This window comes from Ambystoma mexicanum, chromosome 6q, assembly GCF_040938575.1.
Source record: "Ambystoma mexicanum isolate Mex_15411 chromosome 6q, UKY_AmexF1_1, whole genome shotgun sequence".
NCBI classification, from domain to species: Eukaryota; Metazoa; Chordata; class Amphibia; order Caudata; family Ambystomatidae; genus Ambystoma; species Ambystoma mexicanum.
The window spans coordinates 1,341,180,863-1,341,202,686 of NC_090937.1; positions in this window are offsets into that span (position 1 = coordinate 1,341,180,863).

Below are 21,824 nucleotides of genomic sequence, written 5' to 3' on the forward strand. Positions count from 1 at the left end.
AATGGTACATGGAACTGCAGTGATCGTGGATCATTATTGGGCATGTGGATCCAAAGCATTTATCAGACTGCCAAAAAACTGGGGAGGTATATGCAAAATAGTGAATGTCCATGTTCCGGCTTTGGTGTTCCAGAAAAGTGACCTGAATATTGACAGATCTCCAAAAGCTCACCTGAGGAAGAAGAGATCTGTAGAATTAATGAACAGAATGAAGAGAGAAAATTACTTTTCTGCCAAATCAGAAGAAGCTTTTCATGCAATCCCATATGAACACAGGCTGTTCAGCCTCACTTCATCAGTGTTCACGACAATCTTCATGCCAATATTTCAAGTTGGAGCAAATACTAAATGTTTGCAGATAACCAGATGCGAGTTACAGCAAACCATCAACACGGCCATAAAAGGATTCAACGCAATTAAAGAAGAGTTAAGGGCAATCCGACTGATGACTCTCCAGAACAGATATGTACTTGACATGATCACAGCTATGGATGGACGTGTTTGTGCAAAAATTGGAGAATCATGTTGCATTGATGAAGAAGATTGAACTTTAACAGAAGCCATAGGTATGCTGACAAAACTACAGAATCAAATGATCGATGAAACTGACGAAGTGGATGATGACAGTTGGTTTGGATCACTATTTTCATGGGTTTCACAATGGATGGCAGATGCATTCAAATTCCTAGGAGCCCTGCTAGTGATGATATTGCTCGTATTTTGTGTTATCAAGTTAATAATCTCTCAGTGTCAGAAAACTGCGAATAAAGCCATAGGTATGAAGATCATGATTTATGTTGAACCAGGATGGAAGCCCAAGGACCCAACTGATGAAGAAATAAGAGTTGTTGTGAAGGCCAGCATTCATGCACCAGAAGGAACAAAGTTTCTATATCCCAGGAAGCATAGAAATTATGTGGGAAGATTGATTTACTGCAGCCTAAATGGACAACGTCAACTGATGACGTGGAACAAGGATGAACACGTTAGAACAGCAGGAAGTTTAAAAGGAGTCATAAAAATATGGACCCCAAAGAGACATTTTTTCAGACCATCATGTACAGAACCAGAAGATGAAGAAAAAATGGACCCAAGCAATGAAGCAAAAGGGAATATAGAGGAACCAAAGAAGATGGATCCAAAGAAAGAGGTGAAAGTGGTCGATGAATCACCAGAGGGGGGAGTGTAGAGGAGGTCCCAAGTACAGCTCACACTCCAACCGTCCATTTTGAAGTACCAGGAATGTTCACACCGAAATATGTGACATATGATGAGCAAATAAACTAGCAGAGAGCCGCAGTCGGCTCTGTCCAGTACCTATCAGAAGAGCAGTACCTATTGAAACACCTGTACCTAAGAAACCATGGACAGTAAGGTACCCATTGAGAAAACCATATCAACAAATGAAACGAAATGAAGATCCTCCGAGTACAATCCCAGAAGAAACCAAAAAGGTCTTAATGGAAGAAGAATGGTGATGACACAAGAACCCAGACTGACTCACATATAGAAGAGATGACGACCAGAGAATGACGTAAAGAGACAAAATGCCATGAACAGGGGACATCGTGAACCTAAAGTGAAAGGACAATGTCAAATGTAGGAAGCTTAAATTGTAAGCTTGACGAAGATGTTCAACCAGTTTACGCATGTACATATGCTTGGAACCGCAAGAAAGCTAAGAAAAACCTGCAGCTTGCTATGCTTAGTAGAATAATAGAGTGCGGCAAGCGCCACCTATACATATCTACCTCAAAAGAAGCAAGTTATACAAGTATAATTCCACTTTGCACAAGAAGCAGAATTAACCAAAGGTTACTAAAGGCCACAAAAGGAAAGCTTCATATTTAACAAATTGAGAATAAAAGGAAGAACGAAACTCAGCAGAGGCAAATCGTGCCAGAAAAACCAAGGACATATCAATTCAAATAGATGAACAGTAGCTACAATTAATGAAACAAGGAACAGAATATCCTGCTTTGAAAGGTTGAGATAAGAAACCGAAGGCAGATGGTGGGTAAAGTGAAAATCAAATACATGAATTACATGAAGAAGAGGCAAATTCACGTGTCTGAATCACGTGACCAGCGAGCAAGAAGAAGTGAGACTTTCACACCTACGCATGGCCAAGCAAAGATATCAGAACTTTTCCAAACAGAGATGCAGTCTTGAGACCAACCACAGTGAAATAATTGACATATGGCCACTAAAATGATGATTGATTGTAACAATAATTGGAGGGAGGCCGGGGGAACTGGGGGCACCCTTCACCTGGCCAACCATTCTGCGCGCTGCTAGACAAAGTGGAAAAGTATGAGTGGGGTTGATGCCAACCCAATTATAATGGACCAAGTAATCTAGGGTCCTATAGTTAGTAGAAGCAATGGGACGTTGTACTTGCAGTGACGTCCACAGTAGCCATTTTTAAGGTAGGGCTTAGATGTCCCACCTGACAGTGTTTACCCAATCCCCTTACTCTGTTACCATATACAGATATAGTACCTATATTAAAGTTACCTTTCTAGAACCAATAGAATTGCATGCCAACTTTTAAGCGTTAAATGTCAGTGATGACGTGGCTTAGTATAAAAGTATGTGTTTTTGTGAAGTTCGTTGGCGTTGTGAAGCGACAGAGAAGATTACACATCCACTGATATTCATGAGACTCCCCGTTTTTTGTACTTATCATTAAACTTACTCCCTTTGCCAAACCGTTGAGTTGTCATTGTTGATTTGGTGTTGGAGTATTAATCTGCATCCCCATCCATCTCACGGGTGCTGCTATCTTGTGTTAAAGTGCTATTGAGCTCTATGGGCTGGTTGGGGGTCCCAGTGTACAGCTGGAACATTATGAAATAGTAAATTGCACACATATGCCCACTTTACTAATCAGCTTGTCAGATTTCTCTCTCTAACAAGAATACATGACACAGTTTTGTTCATGATAGGACCAATGACGTACATATTTTGCCTTATTACTTATTTATCATTTTCTCCACTACTTATTTTTTTCATCTCAAAGTATCGGGCTCATCACTCTGGTTGGTAGGGCATATGTATCACTGGCATTCGCTGTTTTGGCATGAAGAAATATAAATGTGTTTAATTTTCATTACGAAAATGACCTTAGACACATTTATTTCTTATACCACCAAATAGTGCATTTCAAGTTCAACATTACAAAAGAAAAAAACAACCTTTTATGACATTCCGTATAGGAATTATGAGCAAAATAGTGCATCCCAGTGTAACATTTAAAAGGCATTTACTTCTCATATTTAGACATATTAAATGCAATCATTCATTTTTCTGCCGACTACAGAAAGTCTGGTATTTTTTGCTGTTGATCCAGAACTGATGGTATTGTGTTAATGATGCAAGGGTGGTGGTCAAGTCCGTAGTAATTTATATTTCTGGGGATTGTATGACTGTAATTCTTGCCCCTCTTGGAACAGTTCCCTGATCTGGCCTTTAGATAAGCATTTTGTTTCTCCAGGTATCTGTCCCATCTTTCAAGAGAAGCCTTGGAGGTTAAAATAACAGATTGGACAAAACAGATCAATTCCATGAAAAGCCCCCTTAGAACTAATTGCGAATTCTGCCTCCCTGTGTCCTAGTCCCAGAAATCAGTCATTATCTTTATTACTGGGGTTTGGTGGATTGAACAGAATACCAAATATCAGAGTTCAGTCCAAGTTTAATTTCATTTGGTCCCATTCACAATTGCAGATTTTAAATATACATGTTCCTGTTCACCTTGATTTTGCATTTTCCATGAGCACAGCAGTTTATTGTATTGGGTTGTATTTTATCGAAACTTGATAAAGCACGAACAAGACCAGTAAAGGCATCAAGGCGCTAGGTAGAGGTGAGGAGTGAGGTGCCCATGGATACTAGAACAGAAATGTTTTTAGACATTTACGGAACTGAAGAAATTGAGCAATATTGCAAAGCAAAGCTGGAAGAGCATTCCACAAAGTCGGGCCTAGAACACAAAAAAATCTTCCTCCGGCACAGGTCCATAAGAACCGAGGAATACAGACTAAAAAAAGATTAGCTAGATTAAGTTTATCTATTGTATTGGCTTATCAACCTCCTATCAAAGGGCCACATTTTTTTAAACATCTGTAGATTTCCTAGCCCTAACTCTTCATTTATGTAAAGGAAAACAGAACCATCAGCAGCAGAAAATGCAAATTGTTTTTTTCTCTGTCACTTTACAATGCAGTGATTGTCACTTTGGATTGAGTAGCTCTACATTTTAATAACAATTGCAGAGTGCTTTCTTTGTCCTTGGAAATAATGTAAAAAATGGATCAACATTGTGTTAAAAAATGTATTTTGTATACTTATAATTTGAATAAAAAATGAAATAAATACTAAAGATGTATTGGTACATTAGTACATTTAAATACGACAGGATTGAAAGAGCTTTTAGCACAGGCTCGAAGACGAGTGCGAGAGATTTACTCCATGACTGAATTGGAGTATAATATATTTGCATTATTCTATACTATGGTGACTAGACCCCTCGATTCTCTCTGCACCAGAAGTTCTTTTTACGCATATAAAAGAAATATTGAATATATTAATAATTTTTTGATGACTATTATGGAACTTTGAGTGCACCTGAAAGCGGTCTGGAGAGTCCTGTTGGGCCACTGAGGGAGAAGGTCCAGGCAGTAGCCCATGCAGCTAGCGAGGCAGCACAGGTGGTGAGGGAGGGAGTCCAGAGTAAAGGTTGGCATATCAGGTAGAGTATTGCAGAGGTACATATTTGAATGCCACGTAGTACTTCTGTCCATCACACTTCCTCTGCAATTTCTCTTCCTTGTGTGCACCCTACTGACCTTGTTTTGATATCACAGTGTTTATCAAGGTTTTCATACACTTCTTTTATTCATGGAGTTCCACAGCCCACTCCCAAATGAGGGCAAGCAAGCTTTCAAATACTTTTTGCTCAGCCATCCTTAGTATATCTGGAGCAACCTCTTGGGATAAATGCAGCAACTTTCCCCACATACAGCACTGAGGTTTTGGGCAAAATCGTTTTCTCGTTCCAATCAATGACAAGCCCCACATTCAAGAAGGTTGCCAGTGGTGATACATTTTGAATGTTGTCAATATCTGAACGACTATGTTCCCTACATTTCACAAGATAATGCTCCTGTGTTGTCCACACCAGCATTTGAATCAGTGCTCAAAATTAAAATTTCTGTGTGTGATGAATATCCATTTGGCAAGGGTGTAGAATAGTCGTCTTCAAACTTTTTTGGCCTTGCCCCCCCTGAGCAAAATGTGGGCAGGCCGGACAACCCAAAAATGCCAAATAGACAGTATGTACAAATGGCTATGAACTATTGTGTGCCGTCACCGCACCCTACTCCCAGGATAGTCCCTGGGCTTCCCCACCCGCTAACATTAAAGTCGCTGGGCTCCATCATCCCACTCCTACCCAGTCCCTGGGCTCTCCCCACCCCATCACAGACTGTGGGCTCACCCCACCCTGCTCCCACCACTATCCCAGTGATCCCGCCCATCCTGCTTCCACCACAGTCCCTGGGATCCCAGGACCCCGTTTCCAACACAGGCTGAGGGCCAGTTGGAGCTGGTGAATTTTTTAAGTGGACAGGCATAAATATTTCTCACAGAAATGCCATAGCGAGGGAGCCCGAACCAATCAATGGGTGTTCTTGGGGGGGATTTCCACCCATTCATTTATTTTTAATAATGGGTTAAAATGTTGCATTTTAGAGCATACTTAAAAAAAATGGATAACAAGCCAAACAGTTTGCAATTGGCGCTGGGGTGCCAAGGAGGAAAGCATGGTATTTTTGACTGTACCTCTATGATAGATATCCAGTAAATAAAATACCATCCGTGTCCCTTAGGCTCCACATCACCTCAGAAGGAGAGCTGATTTTGGCAGGTGGGTAGGGGCATTGTGTAACAAAGGAATTTTTAAAATGCCTTTGTTGTATAACCCTCTTTCCCCCTAATGCCACTCACCAAAATCAGCTCAACGGACCAAAACAAACACACACACACACACACACACACAAACACACAAACACACACACACACAGCAATCACTCTATCATTCATACAAGCACCCATCACCATACACTCACTCATAACACGAACATACATGCATCCACACGCATATTTAAATCCAAAATAAACCGTATACAGGCGCCTGCGAGTGGGTGCTGAAATGCCTCACTCCAGGTTGCTCTATCCATATGTGCGAAGAGACGCAAGAGCTCCCCTCTCGCACACACAGACATGCAATGCCCCAGCCAGCATTTCCAATGAGCTATCAAAGGCTGGGCATAGCAAAATGCCTCCAGCTTTGCATGGCTAAGTGAGCATATGTGGCTGGGGAACTGAACTCTCAAAGGGAAAAGTGTTTCTCTTTGACAGTTCAGCCAACCCAGGAGCACTCCCTCAGCTGGAAACAGCAGCTGAGGGAGTGCTCAGTGTTTCACTAGGCTGGCTCCTCGGCACCTCCATAATGGGTGAGGGGGGCCACTGTGTGGATGCCGCCTCGCCCATTATGTATGAGCCGCCAGGCTCAGACTGGCCTATAGGGCAATAGGGCGATGCCTGTACCAGAAATACAAAATGCTAGCGTAGGCCAGTGTGGGGCAGTTTGATGAGTTACTTCACTATGCAGTTAGTAGTTTTGACCATTGTTGCTGAATAAATATTCTTTAAACATCACAATTTGCTTATGTTTTAACAAAAAACACCCCCTTGGGTACTACTCAAACAGTCTGTTACTAAAGGACTGAATATCCATTTGCAACTGCGGGCCACTTTTTCATTGGTGCCTGAGACCGTTTTGTATTTAACTTTTTTATTACATTTCCTGCTGGGCTCTTGCACCCGCACTGGGATGCGGCCAAGCCCCCGGGGGTCGGGGGCATGCCCCACAGTTTGAATACCTGTGGTGTAGAAGCACTGGCTTTTTAAATTTGTATTTAGCTAATACACTGATAGGGAACATTCCAACTTGTATAACCTCCATGCCTAGTTAGCATCTGTGCCCTGCTGGATCAGTACTATGATCTGCAGTGCCTGCTCTTCAGTGGAACAGAGCAGGTTCACAGGTCACAGGGAAAGTGCTCTTTTGACAGCTGCAGTGACAGCCAAGTCTCTGCAGCGCAGAAGATACATTTATGAGAATTCTATCCTGATGGCGCGCTAAACTTTATATATAAGGCATACCTGAGTTTGAGATATGGTGGCGAGCCTCTCTCATAAATATCCAAGCCACATCCATTTGATAGTATACAGGTGACTGCCGTGTGAGCCCAGCTCAGCTGTGAACGGATAATGTATTTTCCCCCTTGCTAGGCTTTCTACTGATGCCCAGCAAGACTGTACCTCTGGGGGCAGCCTCTCCTTGTTCCTTTATGAGGGAAGGTTGCACCCACTCTAGTGAGACAGCCACTCCACAGTAAGCTGTCCTTGGAAAAGGAATCAAAGGTCACACCCATTCACTAAAGGAGTAGCCTTACAATGGTGTGCTGCATACTAAAAGGGCATTTAATTTTATTTAGGAGGGATGGTTAGTGAGACAGAAAGATCTCGGACCAGCTGGAGGATGGTTCCAGCATTGTGTTTCTCTCTGTCTCTCCTTCTTGCTCCACCCAACTTCCTGCAGCACAAAGCACTTTGGGTGTGATGTCAGGAGGCAAAGACTACCTATTTCAAGAAAAAGGACCGAACCTAAAAAGCAGGCTTGCTTTTGTCCAATCACCTGTAGGCTTTTGTTTTTAAAAGAAGGTGTCTCCCACTCCTTCTTTGATTTATTTTTGGACAAATGCATAAGTAAGAATTAATTGGACTTTATTCAGGACAGTTGATCTCTCCTAAGTCCTCTACTAGCGAGGTGAAGACTGTGTGTCGAAGGCAGAGGCAAGCTCTGTCTCTTAACCATGGCCAGGGCACATTGGAGTTGAACTGTGTCAGGAAAAACACATGCCCCTCTGTCAGCCACAATGGTACTCAAGAACTGTGTTGATGGATGCCTGCTGTTGTGTGTCAGACGAACCTGTGTCTGGGAGCACGAGAACAATGACTAATCTGCTAACTAATTTGAACTGCAATTCAAGCTTGTTCAAGCCCATCGAACCAAAAGGACCCACTGTTGCTGCCTTTGGCCCATGACCGATCTTCAAGCTACTGTTCTGCACCTCAAACAAGTTCACTGTTGGACCACACCAACTGAGTGTGTCATTACTGTGGCTCAACTTGAAGTTAATTTTTGCTACCGCCATATTTCAACTCCCTCTTCAAACTGCCATCATCTTCACTGACGATCTTCATCAACTGTCTACCAGACCCTGGGGGATCCTTTGAACTGCAGCCTTCAAATGCACTACAGGAGCTGCCCAACTCGAACTCCCTCATGGTATCCCTCATGATCTGAATTTAATTGAATGCTACTTTGAGACACAATTCAAACCACCTCATCTTCACTGTCAATCTTCATCACCATTCAAAACGACCCTTGTGTTCTCATCGAACGGTGACCCTCAACACTGCATTGGACTGCTCTACTTGAACGGTGCATCCAGCCCTGAGCATCTTCACTGTTGAACCTGACCCTGGTCACTCTTATGAAACCCACTTCTTCAAAAAGCAAAAAATATAGCTGAACCCTGACCCGACACCTGCTCCCCATCTGGAACAACAAAACCAATGCGCTGAAGCCTGATTTTAAACACAGAAACAGCACCAAGAAAACTGGGTTTACACTGTTGATCTGTCAAGAACTGCACAAAGGTATTATTTACTCTAATCTTCCCCCTTCGTCCGCCTTTGGGCCATAGGGATGGGTTAGGTCACCTTTAATCCCTTTTTGCACACAAGAACATATCCTTTTAAATAACATTGGGAATTTTTTACTTGCCTTCCACCACTGGTTTATTGCTCAGAGTGCTACACAGCCCTGCCCCTTCTGTACTCTTCTATTTCTGATACTCTTGATTCTTTTTTCCCTGTCATGAGAATCCGTTTGAAGTCCAAAGCCAAGTGCAATTCCTGGTATGACTCTGAATTAGCTACACTTAAATGTAAGTGTAAGGCGGCTGAGAGGAAATAGAGGACTTCTTGCTCATCCTCTGACAAACTGGCTTGTCGCCTCCTCCAAAGGCAATACTGACTCTCTGTCTGCATCAAGAAGAGAACCCACATCCAAGCCTGTGTCTCTGCAGCATCTACCAACTCAGCCGAACTCTTTAAAATCTGCAAGGAGCTGGCCAACTCTACTGCAGTCTCTACCCCTCCTGTTTCCTCCCTGGCTCTTTGCAATGCCCTTGCCTCTCATTTTATCTAAACAAAAAACAGGACATCATGTTCACCCTCTCCTCCTCTTCCCCCCGCCCCTCCCTCCTCTGTGCTTGCTGACCCTCCTTCAGCCACCCCCCCCAATCCCCTTCTCATCCTTTTCTCTTTTCTCCCCCAATGAAGTCGCTAGACAAGTCCGATCTCATCAAAACAGGTTCATCCCTGTTCCTCTAAAACCATCAAGGACCACATTGACCCCCTCGACCCAGCCCTTGCTGAATTTTGCAACCACTCCTTTGCCTCAGGATACTTTCCCTCCCCTCTGAAGCACTCCCTTGTGCATCCTCTTCTCAAGAAACCCACAGCTGATCCTTCCTGTCCGGTAAACTATCGCCCAATTTCCATTACTCCATTTTTGGGCAGACTCCTGGAAAAGCTGGCCATCTCCCATCTTAACCATCATTCTGATTTTGTTGGCTGTTTCCATGACCACCATTCTGGCTTCAGAGCTGCCAGAAGCATGGAAACAGCCCTCCTGAACATCTGTGAAGATCTACTCTCCAACCTTGACTCTAACATTCCCTCCGTCCTCATCCTACTCAATCTCTCCTCTGCCTTTGACACGGTCAACCATACCATCCTGCTCAACCGTCTCCGTGATAACCTGGGTATCAAAGGTCAGGCTCTGGCCTGGCTGCCCTCTTTCCTCTCTGATCGACCCTCCCAGTTCATACTGGGATCCTTCCTATTATCTATCTCCCTCTCTACCTGTGGTGTTCCCCAGGGGTCTAACCTTTCACCCTGGATTTTCAACCAATACCTGGCAACTCTTGACTACTGCATTGCCCTGCTCAAATTTCCAGTGCTATGCTGATGACACTCAACTATTTTTCAGGCTGCCCTCGGCCACTTCCTCTCCCTCTCTCATCTATGATTGCCTTACTGCTATTCAAGATTGGTGTTCCAGCAAGACAGTGGTCCTCCTCATCAGCACACCTTCTCCTTCCTTTCCACTCACTCTCTGGCTGGCCCCCCTTGGCCCTTTTCCTACCCCCACCTGCGAGGTTCTGGGTCACACTTTTTTCCTTCTCCACCCACATTTCTGATGTCTCTAAAAGGTCAAACGTCCTACTACACCTCCTCAGAGGCACTCTGCCTTTCCTCTCCTTCCCCCAGAAGCTCATGGTCTCCCAAGCTCTGGTTCTGTCTAGGTTGGACTATTATAACAGCCTCTTTCTAAATCTACCTGCCTCTACTCTCCACTCTCTGCAACTAATCCAGAACAGGACTGCAAGACTTGGCCTTGGCCTCAAGCCCTGGGATCGTATCTCTCCAGCTCTGAAATCCCTCCATTGGCAGTGGATGCAAGGATTACATTCAAAACCCTTTGCATTGTCCACAAGGCTTTCTGGGGCCTGGGTCCAAAATACCTTCAGCTATCCCTCCGCAAATACCTCCCCTCTCAAGCTCTTCTCTCCTCTACCACTAACTTCCTCAGGGTCAGTCGTTTTTCAAGGAAATTAGCTGGGGGGTAGATCTCTGTCTTCAGCTGTGGCATCCCTCTGGAACAGCCTCCCTGCCACTCTGAAACTTGAGGAGAACTATCTCTGGTTCCGGAAGCAACTGGAGACCTTCCTATTTGCTTCTGCCTTCGACCCCCCTCCCCTGCTGATCTGGTCTCTCTTTGCACCATGCACCTGGCCACCCTCGGTACTCTGGGCCCAGGTTACGGCTTACCTTGACACCCTCCCGCACAGCATCCGGGCCACCCCTTGCACTATGGTCTATGTCTGGATCCATAAAGCCCCCTCTTTCTTCCTGCATTTATCTGACCTAAACTGTCTGCTGCCTTAAACTCAGCACTTTCCACTTGATCGATGCACTACCATTTTTGTTGCTTTTATTTATTTTTATTTATTCTGTTCTCCTTTTACTCCGCACTTTCCACCTCTGCTGCCTTCCTTTCACTTTCCCCTCCCCCTCTCCCATGCACTTGCGTATTCTCGATGTCACTGGGCCTAGTAAGACCGTTGTTTTGTTCTCCCCCGTTCCTCTCCCTTGCCTTGACGCGCTCTGAAACACCTGTGTATGAGCACAATAGAAATAAAATATCAATTCAATACCTCTTGCTGTCTTTGCTTATTATGTGTATTTTCCTCAGGGGTTGGTTTTGCGCATTGTTTTTCTATTTAGCTAGTTTTGCAAATGGTGCGTTTAAGTAAAGTATATATATTAGAAGCTTGATTGGACATTCCCTTTATTTTGGACAATTGTACTATTGCTTCTTGGGTTGCTACTGGATCACATTCATACCCCTATAGCCTTCCCTTTTCCCACATTACCACAAACAGGAAAGGAGGTATATCTCTTAACTGTGTCTGTTTTACCTTTAGGATTGGGATCACTGCTGGTTTGTAGACGTCTGAGGCCTCAGCCAGTGCGGTGAGGTTGAAGCTTGTAGATCATCTTGAAGCTGTCAGTGAGGAGGTAGTCAAAGGCAGTGACTGAGCTGGCATTGAACCAAGTCCCAGTAAGAGTGAGAATGTGGAGGTCAATGTCTTCAAGAAGGAGAAAGATGTCAGAGGAGTGTTTGTTGGCTGAGCCGGAGTTTAAGAGTCGCCAGGTGGAAGTGGTCAGCACTTTTGAAGGTTTTCTAAGGGGGTGTACAGCGGCGTGGTACACCATTCAGAGGAGGAAGAGAGAGTAGAAGGGGGGAGATGCAGACGAAGGAAACGAATGAAGTTAATGAGAGGCAAGATGCGGTCAAAGAGGAGGAGGTTGGGCTGATGACCCTGAACCAGAGTGATGCCAGTGTGATAGACACTAACGAAGCAATGAGAGGATGCAAAGCCAGCCAAGAGGACTTCCGACTTGGTGCCACCGTTAATAGAGGAGTGTGAGAGAGGAGGGAGAGTGGAGATGAGATGGGGAATGCAGAGGTCAGGTGAGGAGACAAAGAAAAGGATATCAGTGATGACCTCTTTAGAGGTAGCACTGACATAGTTGCCTGCAATAGGAAGTACAGGGTTTGCACTCAAGATGTTTTAGCAGTTAGAGAATATAGAGGAGACGGAGAGAGCCATAGGAGGGCAGAGGTTGTAGCCAAAAAATGAGATAGGTGGAGCAGCACTGCACAGTTCTGGCTAAACTCACTAGAGATCATAGTAGATGCAGTCGGAGAGAATACATGAAACCAGCAGGAATAGAATTACATTTGAGGAGTGGCACAGAGATGTTACTATACACACATAAATGGATTTTTTTTTTAAATGAAGGCAGCAACAATGCAATGCAGATTTTGCCCAGGAAATGCAAAACACCCAAATTCGGTTTTAAAAGCACACCCCAAAATTGATTTTAAATGAAGGTAGCATGCAATGCAGTGAAAATGGTGCACAGGTAATGCAAACCACAAGAGAGAGTAATAAATGCAGTGAAAGGAAAGAAGTTAGTTAGGTGAGGATGGGGGAGGTGAAAATCACTGACGATGCCTCCGGAGAGCTAGTAGTAAAGGTCAGCCAAGCTCACTTTCATGACTGCATGGATGTTAGGGAGAATTCCCAGTTATGGCTAATTTCCCTCACCTAGTGAGTCCCTCAGCAGCTCTGCTGGATTTCTGGGGTTTATTTTATTCCACCTGGTAAGAGTGTGAACCTTTTTTTCCCACCCTTACATGTGTTTTGCCATATGCAATTCTACTTTTTGTGTGATCTTGGGCTCTGGAACCACACCACTCCATGAGCCCCACTTTTTATGTGTTACACAGCACCTTCAGTGCAGTGACACTGGGTTGTCTTCGAGACTTCCCACTGACTCCATTTTTTCTGGGGCTGACTACTGTCCCCCAGAAACATGTAAAGTTGCCATTAACTTTATGTAGTTTCTTTAAACTACAGACCCAGTACACCCCATCTTACATGGAGTATTGCAAAGGGTAAGTTCCTACCCCTTTTTGTCTGTGCCTCTCTGAGCCTTGTTTCGCTCCCTTAACATTAAGACTTGGCTGGTGGCAGTGGTCTCTACCCTACCTTTTCTACTGCGATTATAGTATATAAACGTGGTACTTTTTAGGCTATTGTATTAGCCTCGGACATAAACCCGCTTGACCAAATGCATTTTATTTTGGCTCCGGTCAGGTTTAGTCGCCATTTCTTTTTGTTAAAGTCCTTCTTGTGTTTTACTTTTCGCACCAAACCAGATTTGCCTTCTTTGTTCGCCGTCCTTTGGCGGGCTTCTGCCCAGAAGCCCTCCTTTGGCGTCTGGTGTCTACGTGGGCTGAATGTGAGGGAGGGGTTTAGACCCAGGTCGCACTTTGTGTCCATTGGCTGAGGTGGTTGTCCGGGCTGGACATCCCCCCTGCTGGGTGATTGACAGCCAGGCTGTGTGAATGGGGGATTTTGGCATAAAAGGCAGGACTCTTGGGCTAGAAGTCAGAGTCGCCACTCGAACTGCAAGAACCGAAGAGAAGCGGAGAAGAAGATGGCTGCTGCAACTCCCGAATCCCGGTGAAGCCCTGCTGCAGTCCTGAGCTATCTACCGTTCAACGACAGAGAAGATACAGTCTGGAGTCTTCTTCCCTTGAGCCTGGTGGGATCAACCAGCTTACCTTCAACAGCCAGAGAATCATATTCTGGGTCGAAATCGCTGCACACAGCTGTAGTGGTCTGGATAGCCATCAGAAGAGCCCTCTCCTGTTTTAAAGGAGCGCACCTTTTATTCACTGTTGCTTCGCTGCTGCTGGCTTCATCCCTGGGTAGTGCAGATAGCTCCAGACGTCCTCCTTCTTGTCCCCACGACTGAAGCTTCAGGAACCGTGAGTCTGCAGGAACTACCAGGAACAACTGCCGTAGCACCAGCTTTCTTCTACAAATAAGGTACTGTGTCCATTTGGTCGTTCTCTTTGGCCAACCTTGAGGAATCGGGGTGAGCCCTTTTCCTTCCAAAGGCTTGTCTTTTCTTCCTTCCCTCTTATAACTTTTGCTTCCCTTTGACACTATCCAAGTACTCCTGACAATCGTTAATCGTGAACTGTTCTAATCGTGTGATCCTCGACAACAGGATTTCTGTTCCATTTGACACTGGCGCAGGCCTATTGACTTTTATCTACCTTTTAGAAAGTGTCCTCTGTTTCTATTTGCTTTGACAAAAGTATTGCCTATGATTTTTATTCCCTATTCCCTTGTTTTAATTCTTTGTGCTAAGTGTGTTGGACTTCGGGTGCATTTCTTCCCGCAGGTATGCTTTATTTTCGTAAGACCGTCATTACTGTCAAAAAGTGATCACGTATTAACCCCTGCTAACGTCTTTCATTTGAAACACCGGTCTGTTAAAATGTAATGTACTTACCTTGAATTGACCTAAACAAGAGGAATTGGTTGTGTGAAGTATATTTTAAGTGTGGTTTTATTTAATAGAAGTGAAGTGTTTTGTGAACAGATGGTTTAAAAATAAATGTACTTATATTTTTTTTAACCAGAAACCTTGAGTCAGTGTTTGTTTGGGTCACAGTAATTGCAGTCCTTTGTGTAATCTCTATTACTGCTCATTTGCTCTTGAGATAAGTCTGGCTGCTCAGCCAGTGCTACCACTTTACTGTGTAGTACGGGCTTGTACCAAAGGTGAAATTGTACTACCACTTGTAGTCTTAATTGTGTGTAGTGGTCCCTAAGGGCACTGCATATGATTCTGCCTAACAATGAATCGTGATTGGTCGAACCGGTAGCAGTGGAGCAGTCCAGAAATTAATCCGGGTGATGGAACATAGTTTGAGATGTCAGCGTGTGGCTCTCCAGGCCCTCCTCGGCCAAGACATGAGCCGTAAGGGTGGGGCCTTGCGAGGCCGGCCACCCTTCCCCTGCCAGCTTGGTGATTGGGGCTTAAGAAGGAAAGGAAGCCCAATCACAGCCTTCCTGCAGAGGAGGTCAGGCACTCCAATGCCTGAAGAAAGGGGGAAGCCATCTTGGAAATGGAGGCCAGTGCTGCCTCAAGAGTGGATCAGGCCCCAAAAGTACCAAAAAACTCGGCAGCCTCAATTAGGCACCCTACAAATTTCGTTTTGTTGTTTTAAAAAAAAGATATATATTTTACAAAAAAAGAAAAACCCTTCTTTTCCCTTTTCTTTTTTCTTTCATTGCCACGTGCGCCACTTGCGCAGAACAGTGGTTGTGGCCACAAGAAGCCCATGAGGGGCTTACATGCCGATGAAGAGTGAGTTATCTGCCTCCGGATCGCCTGAAGGAGGTTCTTACTGCTGGCTTGCTTCCTCTGTTGGGAATGATGTTGCATAGTTTCCATGTCTCAGGTGTATTTCACTTTAAGATTATAAATGTAACAAATAAAAAAATTGCCCTAATATCTGGTGCGTTCTTATATACGTAGTTACTAATTATGGCCTAATTCACAGAAGCATTTTATAATGGCAAACCATCATTGGAAAATGCTCTGTGAATCAGGCCTTCAGTCCCTTCGGACAGGAACTTTAGATGAGGCGGCTTTAGAAATAGGTATTCTGATGTTTACTATGTCATATTTGAATTTCCACGACTCCTCACTGGTTGTTGGATGTTCTGTATTAGATGGCACTTTATGCAAGTCTGCATAATATTTTTTCTAGATATTTGCTGGAATTGGTTTGGCCTAAATGACAGCTTGAGGGCAGTTTAACTTTCTAATTAATGTCCAAAAAATGATATGAGCTCTTTTTTAATATGATCTCAAGTATGGATTTGCTATCTTTCTCAGCTGATAGGGAGCGGTGCAATTTAATCCATGTATTATTGCCACAGGGTATGCACTTTTCAGATTTGCTATAGTCTGGGAGCTTTTAACTGATACGAGATTTTGCTTCAGTTCCTTTTTCTTTTTAGCCACAATACGGTCATAGGGGTGTCTTCTTACTGTAGCCCCATTTCTGTATGTGTTAATTGATTCAATTGTTTTCTAATAAAGGTAGTAAAATATCCCCCTGCAGTATTCGGCTCTTTCCCTCCATTGTGGTACAGTTGTGGAATTTAACCAGCAAGCAATTAATCCTATGTATCTTACTTGGGTCCCAGGACATAACACTTTTCGTAGTGTTTACCTGTACATTTCTAATTTCTAAAGATTGGCAGCTACTCACTATAGCATCAAAGGTTGCCACCAGCATGCTATGGTCACTGAGATCTGTTTATTCTATTTCAAAATGATTACATTAGATAAATAATTTGTTAGAAACAAAAATATAACCAGTACAGTATGATAACTGATTGCTATGCTAAGTATGCTAAGTAAAGTTTTTTCCCAGGTCTCCATGAATATTCCCATTTAACATTTGCCTATGTTAATGTTACCCATTTATTTCCATGTCGCGATTTTTTATGGGATTTCAGCAGAGAGTGATCATGGAGTCCACTGAAGGGACCACTTGTGGAATTAAAATCACCTTCCATGATAGGCTCACAAATCTCGTCTACTCCAGTGAGTGGTTCCGATATTTGGCCTTGGAAGCAGTCAATATTGGAATGTGAATGGTTCAAATAGACATTAATGAAGAGTATTGATCTATTGTCGTTACCAGCAGGATTCCATAATATTCATTTGTAATATTAAGAAGTCGCCCAATTAAGTCATGTGTAATGGCGATATTGAGGCCCTCTATTGACCTGCCCCATTTTCTCTAGGCACTAATTGCTGAAATGTTTAAAAACCATCACATTGGTGAAACTAATGATATGTCCTGTAACAATATGACAGAGTTTTGACGTTATTTAGTGCACAGCTCTAGGTTATGTATTAAACGGTAGTGTCCGCTCACATTCCATGAAAGACAAGAGAGCAAAACTTCACAATCCTTCCAGCTGGAAACTGCCTCTACTGTTTGTGAATCTGTGGTTTTCTGGCGACAACATATTTGGAAGCCAACTCCCGTCTTCCGTCCCCTGATGATCATCTTCCTTGGGGGTAATGGTTTTTAGCACTCTTTGTCTCACACAGGTGTTAGAAAACCTAGTTTGAAGGGTTCTATAGTTATCCCCATGTTGGTTCTTTTGGTCAAATTGCTTTATAGGGATGTTAGTGTTTATAGGCTCTTTCTAAGCCCATTGGCCATAATTAGGAGATATGTAATAACCAATCTGCCTTAATACCTGTCCTTCCGTGACCAGCATTTTAAAGGCGATGTCTGAATGCATAGTAACAACCATAGTAGCAATTCTTTGGCATTCAACAAAGTCAACGAGATCGATGTCTCTAGAAAAGTTCAAACACAATTTAGGGATTTTGCAAGTAAGTTCAAAATGTTGGATCGGTTAACCACGATTTGTTTGTCACTTCTTAATACAAATTCGAGCAATACTTGTTTAGCATGTCCAATTTTCCTCAACGGAGCATATGGAGGCTCTATACCATTGTTCGTAATATGGCAAGTCCTATTCTCATCCGACTCTTGTGGCCTATCCTTTTCAACGACCCTTATATCAGTAGCTCCACTTACTATTTGAGTATCGGTGGAACTTGTGAAGGGTTCGTTGATGTCTGGTTTGTTGAACTGTTCAAGATCACACTGTGTGCCAATTTGAACATCGGTAGAGACTTTCTGATTGTTTACGTTGTTGCACCGTGCCATCTTCGTATTTAGATTGTTACCTCTGCCTTTTTTTGGTAGTAGAGGTCCTTCTTAGATGTGCATGATCTAAGAAGGACCATCTCTGGTTCTTGTAAATTCCTTGGATCGATTCTTCCTCAGTCAGGTGTAATCCTCTCAGGAACTTTCTTGAGTTCCTTCTGTACACTCCCTTTTTTCTTTGATTTTTCAATTTCATAATTTGCAGGGGGAAGAAGGGATTTATATGTTTTGGGTCTCGCTTCTTTTTCCTCTTTCCATTGGTCCCCTTTGCCTTTTCCTGCAAGCTTTGTATGCCTTATACCTCTATATCCTTTTGCGCTGGGGCTGCTACGTTTTATGCACTTGGCTTAAATCCTCCATTGCTGGTATAATTCCTCTCGTTATTTTATCTTTTTCCTTTCATTTCAGCCTAATTTTGATCAGGATGATTGTGTGTGCTTTGACTTCCACATAGATATTGAACTAACAAAGAGGTGTTCCTATCAGAAAAATAATTAAACATGCTTAAGGAATTTATTATTTTCTACACACAATGACTGATCCATGGGTTACTGGCACAACACAGCCACTTAACTAATTATTCAGGACATGGGAACAATTTTCCATCCAAACCAGAGTTATATATTTATTTATTTATTTTTATTTATTACATTTGGTAATAAGCCAAAACCCTTAGGTATCACTGCGTAGGTTACAGTCATTTTATATATATTATAATATACAATAGATATATATATTCACTGAAAAAACGTTAGTTAAAATTCAGTTATGGTGCCCGTTGGTTTTCATCGTAATGCCATCTCCCCCATAATGCCATTTTGTATGTCATTGAGAATCCCTTCTCTTATAACATATATGTGTTCATGGGCTTTGCAACGGACACATTCTGGGTTAAGCCGGTCATGCCTTCAAAAATGTGTTGAATTTCAGGGGGTTTGTTTTGATACATTTGGGTACCTTATCTAAAGTTTTATTTCAGTGAATTATAAGGCTTTTGTTATACTATGATTTTTTGCCATGTCACGACCATGTCATTTGCCCACTGTACAGGTTACAACACTACAAAGCCACTAGCCTTCAGCCATGGCCAGGGGTGTCCACTGTATATAGAAGGGTTCTCTGGTGCACTACCAAAGTCCGCTCTACAGGGAACAAAATTCACTCAAAATAGGTGCCGCCAACTGTACTCGATGCAGCCCTCCACACTTTGAGTGTGAGGTCAGGTGCCAAAGTCCACTTGTTTCAAGAACAGGGATTGGCCCCTGAAAGCAGGTTCACTTTGTCCAATCACCTGCAGACTATTGCCTTTAAACGAAGGGGTCTCCCACTCCTTCTTTGATTCACTTTTGGACAAACACTTAAGGAAGAATTAATTGGACATCTGTTGGGAGGGTTGATCTTTCCAAAACCCTCCACCAGTGAGATGAAGAGTGAGATGAAGTCTTAGTGCATCAAAATCCCTCTGCATCAATCACAAGGCTGTATGGGCCCGGAGACCACACTATCTTCAACTTTATCTCACTAAATACTCTCCATCTAGACCACTTTGCTCCTCTGGCATCAACTCTTTGTGTGTAAAGCTCTTTGCTAAAAAGCGGGCAGGGAGTCGCTCACTTTCCTCTGCGGGCTCTCTCCTTCGGAATTGCCTTTTTCCCCCTGTGCCTTGAGCATGATCTTCTCAAATTCCGGAAGCTCCTTAAGACCTTCCTCTTTTTCTCCTCCTTCCCTCCTTCTCTCCTTTGCTAATCCCACAGTTGCTGTATCAGTGTTCTTGGCCCTTATGGATCTTCGGGGCCTTGACTTCCCTCACCAATTCTTTCCTGCTCCTGTTCTATCCACATCACTTGCATCTGCACACCCTCTGGTCTGGAGACTCACAATTACACCTCCCACAGGCCCAGGCTCTGTAACACTCATCATTCCAAGCACTTTTTTCACAGGTCACCTATGAGCTCGGATTACCCAGCAGTCCATCTTCCCTCTTCCTTTCTGCACTTGCACGTTCTGAATATTCACAAGGCATAGTAGGTTTGTCCCTCCTCCTCTTCCCCCTCTGCTCTTAATATTGTGTTTGTAATGCTTTTCCCACCTTCCCTCCCTGCCCTGTGGCAACTTTGAAACAGTATATTTTAATTGTATAAGCGCATAACAAGCAAACAATAAATAAATTGGTGCCCAAGGCAGAGGCAAGCTCTGTCCGTAGCTATCCCCAGGGCACATTGTGTGTGAACCGCTGCTGGGACAAGACCTGCCTCTCTACAAGCACAATGGTACCCGGACCACACCGTGTTGAATGATGCCTGAAGTTGTGTGCCAGCCACCCCTGTATCTGGGAGGCTGAGAACAAGGACTTATCTTCTTCTTCCCTGAATTATGATTCACAGTGACCTGAGAGTCATGACCACCAGGATCGCTGTGTTTTCACCGTCAAAGCAATTAGAACCATTATTTTAGCTTTTTTGACCGAGTTGAACCAACAGAACTGGCTGATGCTCCCTTTGGCACTCAACCAATCTTTAAGCGACGGTTCTGCACCTCAAATCAGTTTGCCATTGCACAGTGCCAGCTGAGTGCACTATTGACCTGGCTCGAACTCGAAACTCATTGTTGCTCCTGCTGCCTTCAGGTTTCCTCTGCAAAAAGTCAGCATCTTCGTTGCCGGTATTTATCGACAGTCGATCAGACCTTGTGGGATCCTTCGTACTGCGACTTTCGACTGCTATCCCTGAGCTGTCCGACTTGAACTGTGCACCTAGTCACCAGAATCTTCACCATCAAACCAACTGTCTAAAAGTGCGTAGTGGCCCTCACAATCTGCACTTTGATAAATGCTGCATTGAATTTCCCTTCAATTCGCTAGCATCTTTGCTGCCAATCTTCACCAGTCTACTGACCTTGGTGGTATCATCAAACTGTGACCCTTGATGCTGCATCTGACTGCTCAACTCGAACTGCACATCAAGTCTTCAGCATCTCCATCACTGAACTGACCCTGGTGGTCCTCATGATCCACACTTCTGTGAAACGCAATGAACTTCAGCTCAACACCAGCTCAACACCCGCTCGGTGTCTGGAACAACTCGACTGACCCATTTGCAACTGATTTAACCTGCATGTATGGTACTGAGAAGCCTGGTTTGACACTATTAAACTGCCAAGAACTGCAGAAAGTTATTATTGGCTGATACCTGCCCCCTTGGTCCATCTTTGCGCCCTAGAGAATGGTTATGTCACCTTTTATCAATTTTTGCACACAACAACATATTCGCTCAAAGAACATTAATGGGCCTCATTATAAGTTTGCCAGTCTGGAAACTATGGTACCGGTGAGCATGCCGGTACCGTAGTTCCCGGACCGGCAAACTACGAGATGTGCTTGTGGGTGCCTTTCTGCCTGCCAGGTCGGACCTGGTGGGCAGAAAGGCACCTGCGAGCAGAGCATGTCGGATGCACCGGCACCATTATTAACCGTGCTGTTGCAGCCGACCTCCCCATTCCCATTCGGCCCTATGGGGCCGAATGGGATTGGGGAGCTTCTTTTTCTGGCGCCCACAAATGGGCAATCACCGAGTCCGGCAGGGCCGTAGAGACCCGGTATTTGCCCATTTGCGGGCACCAGAAAAAATTGGACGTTTGGCGGCAGCCTGCCAGTTTTACCGGCAAAGCTACCGCCAAACTTGTAATGAGGCCCATTGTGTTTTTTTTAACATGTTGTCAATCCCTGATTCATTACTCGCTGTGCTGCATTTTGCTATCTTTGCTTATTCTGTGTTCTTTCCTCAGGGATGGATTTTGTGTAGTGTTTTCTATTTAGTTATTTTTGCAGATAGTGTGTTTACTTTAAGTATGCAGATTTTAAGAACCTTGATTGGACAATCCCTTCATTTTGGACTGTTGTACTATTGTTGTTTGGATTGCTACT